This window comes from Oryctolagus cuniculus, chromosome 6, assembly GCF_051225735.1.
Source record: "Oryctolagus cuniculus isolate XC-2025 breed Fujian yellow rabbit chromosome 6, ASM5122573v1, whole genome shotgun sequence".
NCBI lineage: Eukaryota > Metazoa > Chordata > Mammalia > Lagomorpha > Leporidae > Oryctolagus > Oryctolagus cuniculus.
In genome coordinates, this window is record NC_142872.1 from 101,095,559 (window position 1) to 101,107,447 (window position 11,889).

Here is an 11,889-nt window from a genome sequence, read left to right on the forward strand (position 1 = left end):
AAGCCTGGCTACCGTGAACATTTAGGGAGTGAGCCAGTGCATGCAAGATATGCCTCTGTCCCTGTTGCTCTGCATCCCAAGTAGATGAAAATAAATAAGTAAACATTAAAAAGTATATTATGAGACAGTGGGATGTCCTATCCTGATAAACTCTAATGCCCCCCATGTTACTTCAATCTTTTACCATTCTATGTTCTTAAAATTTTAGCTTAAGCTCCACTGAGGAATACCTATTGGGCAGAGGTAAATGTTGTGTTGGCTGTTTTGCCTTATTTTTAATTACAATATTTACTGTACCTAGTTTTATTTGTGAGGATTCAGCTTGAAGAATGACAGTCAAGGAGAATCCAAGAATTGCCTTTGCTTCTCCACTGGCTTGTCTGATAGGTGGTCTCTGCAAACATCTGCAGAGCCCATGTGAGGTGGGGGGTCAGTAGGGTGCATCAAGCAGGTTGTATGTAGCTGTAGACGGGGAGTTGGTCACTAGCAGGTGGTCAGATAAGGCAGATTTCTGGGTCAGTCACATTGAAAGGCTGGAGAGGCTGGTAGTGTGACATAGTAAGTTAAGCCGCCAGCTGCAGCACTGGCATCCCATCTGGGCATTGTCCTGGCTGCTCCACTACCTATCCAGCTCCCTGCTAATGGCCTTGGAAAGCAGTGGATGATGGCCCATGCCCCTGAAACTACCTGGGAGACCTGGAAGAAGCTCTTGGCTTCAGATAGGTCCCAGCTCTGCCCATTGCAATCATTTGGTGAGTGAACCAGCAGACAGAAGATCTCCTCTCCTCTCCTCTCTTCTCCTCTCCCTCTCCTCCTATTCTCTCCCTTGCTTTTCCCTCCCCTCCCCTGCCCTCCCCTCTGTTCCCCTAGCTCTGTCCCCTCCATGTCTTTCAAACAAATTTTAAACAAAGACTGGAAGGACTAAGACAACGATAGTCTGCCATGGTTGACTAATCTCTGTTTCTGGGATCACAAAGTCCAACTTACATCCAAATGGATACAGAAGCAACACAGAATTACACAAATTCACTACGGCTCAACACTCTAGGGCCTGGCTGTTCTAGTCTATCAGTGTTTGAGTTTGTCTTTCTCCTGGCACTCCCTTTTTGCTCCCAGGTCTCCTTTGCTAGGTTTTAAATCTGGTCCTCAGTTCTTCCCACTGAATCAACTATAAAGTTTCATGTCTGAACTCCAGCTACTTTGTATGTATCTATTATCAATTAGAAAAATTCTTTTTTTTTTCTGCAAAACCATACATAGATACCTAAACTTGAAATCTAAGGTCATTTGCCTTTTTGAGCTAAGTCACACTGTTGGACAGATGAACTTCTTAGCACCAGAATGTAAAATGCTTTGTTAACAATATCTACTTTTAATTGATATGTTGGCTTGATACCTACCTCTACACTTTTTTCTATTGGATTAATAAAGCTGATGCCCTCCTTATCTCTACCCTCAGTCCTGGAAAGGGATAAGAAAGAGAGTGGAGTTTGTAGGGGACAGAGGCCTTAGTGGATTTTTAGTTCATGTTATTGTATTCACTTTAGCCCCATCAGGTTATGGCCAAACAAGCTTGATTATGATATTTCATACTAGTTTCCTAAAAGCTCTAGAATATAGAAGAAGCACAATAGCATTATGGTATGGACTCTGAGCCATAACATTGCTTGAATTTATTTATTTGTTTGAAAGTCAGAGTTGCAGAGTGGCAGAGAGAGAGAGAGAGAGAGAGAGAGAGAGAGGAAAGGATGGAGGGAGGAAGAGAGGGAGAGAGAGAGAGAGAGACAGAGAGAGAAAGAGATAGGTCTACCATCTGCTGGTTCACTCCCCAGATAGCCGCAATGGCAGAAGCTGCACCAACTCAAAGCCAGGAGCTTCTTTTGGGTCTTCCACATGGGTGCAGGAGCCCAAGGACTTGGGCCATCTTCTACTGCTTTACCAGGCCATAGCAGAGAACTGGATCAGAAGTGGAGCAGCCAAGACTTGAACCGGTGCCCATATGGGATTCTGGCACTGCAGGAAATGGCTTTATCTGTTATGCCACAGAGCCAATCCTTTGAATCTGACATTGAGACTTTGGAAAATTATTTATCATCATCATGTATGTTTTCTCCTCTATAACATGGGGATATTATAAATTCATAGAGTTGTTGAGATGATTAATAAAGATAATATGCATTAAGGAATTCAAATAGTGCCTGACACATAGAAACATCTCAGGAAATGTTGACTATCCATATGGTTTTTGTCTTTCAAGAAAAAGTAGCAATTTTGGGAGGGCTGATGGGCCCAATTTACAGAACCTCTGAAACTAACAATAGTTCAGAAAGTTATTTCAGTACATTCTGTTCTTAGTTCTGAATCTGTTCTTCTCCCTTGCCTGGAATTTTCTTTCCCAGACTTTTTCATGAATTATTGATTATCATTTAAAACTCTACTTACATTTCATCACAAAGAGCTTCTTTTTCCATGCTTTCTAAAGTCATTTTGATGATGCTTAATATTTCCTCTTATATTATGATTTCATGAAATCGATAGTTAATCTCTTTTTTTGCTTCTTCCACTAGAAAACACTTTTTCTAATAGTGGAAAATAAATTTTATACATATAATTACATATGTAAAAAACTATGTGTGAGTGTGAGTGTATGTGTGTAGAGAAAGATTTATAAATACTGAATAAATGTTGAAATTTTACAAGATCATAAAAATTTCAAAGCAAACACTTGTATTTTCTTCTTTGAGGAAAATTAGAGAGATGCAGATATTTTCAGAAAATCCTCAAAATAATACTTGCATTTCCTCAAATAGCCCTATATTGGTCCAATGCTTTATAGCCTTATTGATCATCTCAAAATGCTAACTCTAACTTGTTATAGTTGGGCTTCAATTAGAACTTGACATAACATTAAGGATTACTTGAGGTACTGCCTTAAATATAGTCAACTGGCATACTGATTCCCACTCTTAACCAGAAAATCTCGAGATAAAGGGAGTCACATTGTAAGTAATGGTTGTTCTTGCTAGTTACCTACTCACAACAAAAGAAGAACAGAAAGAATGATTTGGTATCTTATATGTCCCAAGATAATATGCCCTAGGAATGACTATCTCCAAACCCTTGTACAAATGCCAAGTGAATTCAATCTAATTAATATTCATTAAGCACTTAGTAGCAAGCTTGATGCAGTTAGTTTTTAATGATAAAGAGGAATAAGATGCAGTCTGTCAATGAACTTCAAAAGATAGACTTTAGCAGGATAGCTAAGTATACACACATTTAACAAATAACTAAAATCATTACCAACTACTCTATGATAATGTAATTGCTATTCAAAAACTAAGAAAATACATTAAAATATTATTTAACAACCATTTATTACATAGTTACTTTACATAGAGTAACTAAAGTATGTAATTTTTATTTTATAGAACATTCAAATCTGGTTTTTGGAAAATTGTTTCTCATGTATACTTTGTAATTTGGCATAGTGAACAGTAGAGGACAAAATATAGAACTGGAGAAGCATAGGATGCAGGATGCACATTTTAAACAGCAAGGAACACGGTGTGAAGCAGCAAGGGTTCTGTTAGTGAGAGGCAGGGTACATGGTGTCCAGGGCAAGTGGGTATTTCATTACAAAATATCACAAAAATCACCAAAACGGTATATTTATAGACTACACAATTTAAAAATATAGTATATGAACTATTTATGCTCATATACTTTAATGGAAATAGCAATGCAAGGAAATATTGTGAGATTTTTCAATTTGGGATTATGGTATTTTATGAATTATTGATTAACTAAGCTATTTACTGATATGTTTTGATGGTGTCCATGAGAGAACTGATATTTAACAATAACCAGTATTCTCAGAGTTGGCACATTCTGATGCCTAAAGTTAACCACTTTCTCTCTTGGTTTTGATTTTGGCAATGACTTCAGGGAAAGGGCTTAAACAGAGACAAGTGATCCAAAACATTACAAGAATTAGAACCTGACCACATAGTGATAAATTCCAGGCTTAGGGAGTTATTATCCCCTTTGGGATGACATAAGTCATTATCAGTTCTTTAAAAGGGGTTACAGATTTTGGGCAGAGGTCGTATCATACAGATGTGTGTGTGTGCTCACATGTGGAAGATGAAAGTTTTGAATCCTTTTTCTTCTTGTTTTTATAGATTCTAGCAGGTGAAATATCTGAAAATATGATTGTAATGACTGAATTCAGTGTACTTTGAATTGCAAGAGGTATCTGGAGTGATTTCTTTAAAAGGGAACATGAAAAGCTTATTTTCATGAGTTTTTTAAATGTTGTCTTTTCTGAGATATAAACCATAAACTCCCTGTATTTAAAAATATGCAAAACTGTGTATTCAGATAGGTAAGTGTACATGTGTATCATCATAATCAAAATAATGGACATAAACATCACTCCCAAACTTCGCTACGCTTTTTTTTTTTTTTTTTTTTTTTTGGACAGGCAGAGTTAGCTAGTAAGGGAGAGAGACAGAAAGGTCTTCCTTCCGTTGGTTCATGCCCCAGATGGCCGCTACAGCTGGCACGCTGAGCAGATCTGAAGCCAGGAGCAAGGTGCTTCCTCCTGGTCTCCCATGCGGGAGACCAGGCACTTGGGCCATTCTCCATTGCCTTCCTGGGCCACAGCAGAGAGCTGGACTGGAAGAGGAGCAACCGGGACAGAATCCGGCGCCCCTACTGGGACTAGAACCTGGGATGCCGGCCCTCCACAGGCGAGGGATTAGCCTAGTGAGCCGCGGCACCGGCCCCTTATGCTCTTTTACAGTAACTTCTCACTCTCAACTTTCTTCACAGGCAAATTCTGAAGGACTTTCCATCATCATCATGGGGTAGTTTGCATTTTACTAAAGCTTTAGGTAAACACAATCATATACTAGGCATGATGATATACACAAAAATGAATCTCAAAATAAACGTACAAAAAAAGGCAGGCAAATAAAGGATGTATTTCATAAGTTTTTAAGTCCAGACCATCTTGTGCCACTGTTTAATATTTTGTCAAGGGACACTTTATTATTAATCATATGAACTTTGTCAGTTAATTTTGTAAAATTACAATTTTTTAGTAAGTAAAATGAGCGTGTTCCTCAATGTTTCAAATCTGGTATATTAAACAGCAATAAAACTCCAAAGACTAACCAGTTTAATCTAAAAGTAAAAATAAAAACAAATAAATACGTTATACCTTTCAACTTTAGCAAAAATCTCAGAAAAGAATATGTAAAAGTGAAAAGTTTCAACTTCAATTTCTTTCTTTATATCAGAAAATACTGAACTTGATTTTTCTCAGTAAAAATCCTGCCAATGAACAAAACTTAGGGAAGCTTGGCAAAGCAATCGTCTCTTTCATTTTGAAAAAAATTACAATATTATATTCATCTTTTCATTGAATATATTTAATTTCTGTTTAATGATCTCATATTTTTATATTCTGGGCAAAATTACTGCATTCCTTAATGGCAAGCAATTCTACTTTCTCATATATTCAGATCATTTTTAAACAATTATTATGACTTTTCATCCTACTTTAACAATGTTTGGTGGGCATATTCAATGAATGTTGATTGATTACATGAATGAATGAACAAGTGAAGCCCCACTGATCTGCTTCTTCCAGTCAATGTGTAATCAGCCCAAGAATGATCATATTATATTTCAACTTAAGTCAGTACAAAGATGGTGACCATAGTTTCTGACACTAACACTTGAAATATTCCCAGAAACGCTACTGATACCTAATGAGTCTATCTTTCTAAATAAGTAAAAAAAGAAAAAGGACAAATCTCAGAGCAAACTACCCACCAATAATGAAGAATTAAAATGAAGAGAAAATCAGATTTGAACTGTTATGCTTCTGATTTAAAAACAGCAATAGAGGAAAGCTGAGTGTTTTATGAGAACACAGAAGTGCAATGAATTCTATATAGGGATATAATCAAGGACACAGAGATGGGTCATGAAATGAATTGCAAATGGTGACTTTCACCAGTCAAAGGGAAGGGTGGACCAAGAAAAAGAACAGCATGTATCAACAATGAATTTGCAGAGTTTACAGAACCAGTCTTCTGATCAATGATATAATTCTTCTTGGACCTTTGAAAACTTTTTGTAAAATTCTTTGTTGAAATTTCTTAAGTTTATATTTAGCTCACTAGCATTTCAAAAGGCATTTTTACTAATCAGCTGATACATGCCACTCCTTCAAAAATAACATCAGATAGTTTCTCCTAAAAATGTTGCCAATATTCAACTGAGTTTAGCCAGTTCTGTCACCCTCTCCCTCCCTGGATAAAGTAATACATGTTTGTGAAATTCCTGGATATGATTTTTTTCCTGATGAGAGAAAATCCACAACACTTTTCCTCAAATGAACTACCTTTTAGAAACCATGTGAGATAATCAGATGAAGATTCATTTTTGCAGGCTTTGTGAATCATGTTGGAAAACAGAAAGAATGAAAATGCCAAGAACTGTTTTGCAACTTCTCCGCATTTGAGGCTTAAGAGGGAGGAGCATTTGGGAACTAGCACCCAGAGTGTATGCTGGACCTGGGATTCTGGTGAGTCAGGAGTCAATCAGAGTTTACTTTTCAAATAATACCTATATTTCAGGAGAGTTGAAATCATTACTGAAATTCAGAGAGCACCGAAATGTGTACACGCATGTTTCCATGTATATAGTATATACATGTATATATAAAATTACCTGCATGTATATATATGAAGGATATATATATAAACTGAATATTATACATTTTAATAAAGAATGAGGCCTCTGAATTAACAGACACAGAAAATTATCCTCTAAACAGATGCAAAGTGTGATGACCATTCCCATTCCTTCCCCTGCTTTACTGTTCTACATAAAACTTACTGTTACTGGACAAATCATATCAAAATGTTTGTTTCTAGTCTCCTTTCCCTTCTAAAATGAAAACTGTTATTTTATTTGCTTTTTCATTGCTAGATTCCCAGTTTCTAGAAAAGTGCTTCATTAAGCATTTATGTAATGAGTAACAAATATGTATTGATTGTGCATCCTTGTGTTGAAGGGTTGCTGGAATTCATTACTGAAATCACTGTGATTGTATTTCCTGGTCTTCATTACCCATCCTTGCCTTTCACTGAGCTAGACACTATGTGGGAAGGGGCAGGAGATGGACAAATGGCTTGAATAATCTGAAATAGAACTTGCAACACGAAGGTCATCAATTCAGATCCATTGTTTGTAATATGCATTCTGGTTCTATTAGTTTAGTGGGAAAATAAAGCTCATAGGTTGGAAGTGAAAGAAGTGCATCTGAGCCTGGGAAGAAAGAGCAGGAGGAAGGATGTAGAGGGCAAGAGGAAAAGGAGGAGAGGGGGACAGCTCTCACTCAGGCAGTCAGGGAGGCAGCTGAATGACTGGACCAATCAGTTTATCCAGTTATTGCAGTTTATCCAAACACTTAGATTATTTGATATGATTGATCAAAAAATCAGAATGGTTTTAAATTCAGGAACAACCAGCTGTTGGAACTTACCAAAAGAACTGTAAATACAAGTCCTGATATTTCTTCAGTGCACAGTTTACCTTGGGTGTTCTTGTTCATTCAGTAGCAGGCACTAACTTCATTTAGGATTGTGTACACTTCAAGGATGATTTGTTTTACATGTGTTCCCTGTACACAAACACTCCTCTGAACTTTATTACCACAATTTTTCTCTAGCCTGCAGTGTCTCCTTATTGTCCTGTGTGAACTCCCTTATTCTCAGCTTGTGTTCTTCTGGTCTCCTGGAATGCCCATGTCTTCTCCTTTTATCCATGTAACAATTATCTGACTTCCTAAGATTAAGTTTACAACTCTCACCTCTTCCAAAGGGACTTTCTGGACCCCTTCACCTTGAAAAGTGCTCAGTTTTCATCATCTTCTCCTGCAGCACCACACCCCATTCCTCCCAGCCTGACATTTACCAGATATGTGCCCCCTCATACTGCTTTATGAATGCATCATCTCCTCAGTGACGTGCAAATTTCTGAATCGCAAATTAACTTACAAATCTTTTATAAAAATATGGATCCTATAACAGGCCAAATCATTTATTATATCCTCAATATGTAAATGATAAATAAGTGAATGAATTCCAAAGACCAGCTTTGAGATCACCTCAGGGAAGTGCTACCAATTCTCCTCTTCACTTCTGGGATTGATGCTGCTCCTGGGATGTCAAAGGTTGAGGTGGGGGTATTTAGGCAGGAGTATGGAGAGGTGTTATGACAGTCCCCCCTTCCCTGGTAAGAGCACCAGAATAAACCAGGAATGCAACTATGTATTGTTATAAACCATGAGCAACAGCAGTACAGTAATGGAATGTGATCTCAATTGCTCTGACAAAAGTATTGACCACATTATCTCCTTTGCAGATACAATTTAAGAGAAATCTCAAAATAGAAGTATATATAGAAAGAAGAAAATAAAGAATTTATAATGACTGGTTGGTAGCCTGAAGCCTAGTGATATAACTAGAATCTGGATGCTTAATATTACTAACTCCCACAGAGACTGGGGAAGATAAGCTATTCATAAATAGCTTGTCATCAGGAATCAAAGCAGTTGTACCATCTATTTATTAACCTGTTAACATGGATTGAGCACTTAAATACATGCTAGTACAGCTCAAGGATCTTACATATGTACATAATATCACAGCACTGTGATCATTTTAAAGATAATGAAATCAAGGCACTTGATATTTTCAGAATTTGCTTATTCAAAGTGAAACACTCAGCTTGGAGTACAGAACTGATATTCTGATTGTAGATTTATAATGTATTAGATATGAAAAAGGCTATCTGCACTTTTGTGTTCATTCACAGTAGCTAAGAAATGGAATAAACCTGAGTGTCCATCAATGGACAAATGGGTAAAGAAAAACTGATTTATATGCATACGTACATGCTAGAATACTATTAATCCAAAAAAAAGCAAAGGTGGGGGGGTGCGGAATCCTATCATTTGCAATAACATAGATGAATCTGGAAGACATTATGTTAAGTGGGGAATGGAAAGACAAATTTCACATGACCTAACTTTTTATGGAATCTAAAAAAATTGAACTCATAGAAGTAGAGAATGGAATGTGGTTACTGAAGGCTAGGGCTGGAGGTTGGGAAGGTGGGTGGGAAGGAAGAGATCGAGGAGTCACTGACCAAATGAAGCTTCAGATAGAATGAACAGGTTTTTATATCTATTACACAGCAGGAAGACAACAATTAATGTATGTTCCAAAACAACTAATACGGTAAATTTCAAAAGTCTTACCATAAAAAAAGCAAGTGAGGTGATGGATATTTAATCAGATTGATTTAAACTTCTGACACTGTAATATATACATTAAAACATTGCACTGTGTCTGATAAATGTATAAAATATGATTTACCAATCAAAATCATGTTAATAAACATTTAAAAAATTGAGATCAGTTTGACTTTGCAAGTTCACGACTGTAACGAGTAACAAAAGGTAATGAAAAGGCTCAAGAGTATACATCCTGACCTCTCACCCACCCATCTTCCCTCCTTCCACACCTCCATTTTTCTGCCTCTCAATAAAAAATTTAAAAAAAGAATACATAGTAGATTAATTATAAATAAAACTCCAAAGACAGAAAAAGAAGGAAGAGCAATTCCATGATTTAATCACAAAATGTAAAAGTTAGGGATAGGCAGAACCAGTGGCAGTTAGAATTCTGAAAATATCCAGGTTATTTTTACAAAGGGTTTGGGTTTGGCAAAGCTTCCTAACAAAGTTGCCAAGTTATTCTCCCTTTAATTTCTTAAATCCATGTGTATTTCAAGGGAAATAGAATAGTATTTTTTGATTCATTTACACTTAACTCATCAGAGCTTATTTGCTAAGGGTTATCTGATGGCCAAGGTCCTTCACTCCTTGAGGAAGTAATGTTTCACTGGTATCCAACTGCATCCAATGGACCAGGCTCAAAATCTCCTAATATTCCCCAAACCTAAAGTGAGTTCTAAGACTGGAAAGCCTACTACTGAGTTAAATTTTAGTTGCCACGTCATTGGGAAACTGCAAGTGAACCATGACCTTGTTTGAACCTGGGACCTTTGGTGTATTCCATTGCTGTTATAGTAGAATAAAAACAGTGAAAAAAAGCAAGTATACAAAAAAAAGTATTTTCACACAAACAGCTGTGTCCATCTCAACTTGAAATGTAGTCAGTTGTAAGGTATTTTAACTGTACAAAAAGAAGCTTTTCAGAAAACAAACTAAAAAATAAATGTTTCTTGAAATTTTCTAAAAACATGCAGAGACTATATTCTTTTCACATTTACAAACTCAAGAATAATGTCAAGTTCTGAGTACTCCATGTATTTTGATTTAATTCAAACAAGTGTCTAAAAATTACATTGAACACATTTGGTCTATTAGATCCATAATAAGTACACAGTGGTCTATTTTTGCTGTAGGAGGACATTTATCTTAAAAAAAAAAAATTGCCCAGTGCCTGGCGTTGTGGTGCAGTTATTTAACGTGTCACCTGTGGCACTGTCATCCATTATCAGAGTGCTGTTTCAAGTCCCAGCTGCTCTTCTTCTGATCCAGCAGCAGTGGAAGAGGCCCCAAGTACTTGGGCCCCTACTACTCAGTGGGAGACCCAGATGGAGTACCAAGCTCCTGGCTTCAGCCTGACTCAGTCCATGCTGTTAGTCACCTGGGGAGTGATGCAGCAAATGAAAGATCACTCCACTCTCCTACCTTCTCCTCCCTCTCTCTCTTTCTCTCTTTCTCACTCTCACTCTCTCTCTCTGCCTGTCAAAAACTTTTTTTTTTTTGACAGGCAGAGTGGACAGTGAGACAGAGAGAGAGACAGAGAGAAAGGTCTTCCTTTTCCGTTGGTTCACCCCACAATGGCCGCTATGGCCGGTGCGCTGTGCCGATCTGAAGCCGGGAGCCAGGCGCTTCCTCCTGGTCTCCCATGCGGGTGCAGGACCCAAGCACTTGGGCCATCCTCCACTGCCTTCCCAGGCCACAGCAGAGAGCTGGACTGGAAGAGGAGTAACCAGGACAGAATCCGGCACCCCAACCGAGACAAGAACCTGGGGTGCTGGCGCCGCAGGCAAAGGATTAACCAAGTGAGCTGTGGCGCCGGCCTCAAAAAAACTTTTTAAAAATCTTTTAAAATATCCACTCAGGTAATTCCTATTTATAAGCCATCCTAATGGTGTAAAGAAAATTTAAAGAAGCATGAAATGATATGTTCATTTTTCTTTGAAAAGTCAGAAATGAGGCATTAATTTTTAGAATGTAACTGTATAAATTGCACATATATTATTTTTTACACATATAGTTTGATAAAGTTAAGAAATACATATCTGAGATTATTGACGTACAGTTTGGGGAACATAAGATACTGTTGCCTCTGAAGTGATCTTATCCTTTCTGATCTGCTGTCTCATCCCTTGAGAGTTTCAGTAGAGAACTGAGGTCCCCATTTCCCTCTTCTCATAACTTACAAATTTCTTTTTAAAGATTGCTTTTATTTATTTGAAAAGCAGTGCCATACAGGGAGAGGGTAGGGGAGAGAGAGAGAGAGGAAGAGAGAGAGAGAGAGACTTTCTGTCCTTTGTTTTATTCTCCAAATGGTTAAAAGAGCCAGAGCCAGAGCTGGGCCAGGCCAAAGCCAGGTGCCAAGAACTACAACCTGGTCTCCCACAATGGTGGGAGCTGACCAAAAATACTTGGGTTCTCATGGACTGCTTTCCTAGACATTTTAGCAGGAAGCTGGATTGGAAGTAGAGAACATGTAATCCAATACGGGATACCAGTGTCTCCAGCAGAAG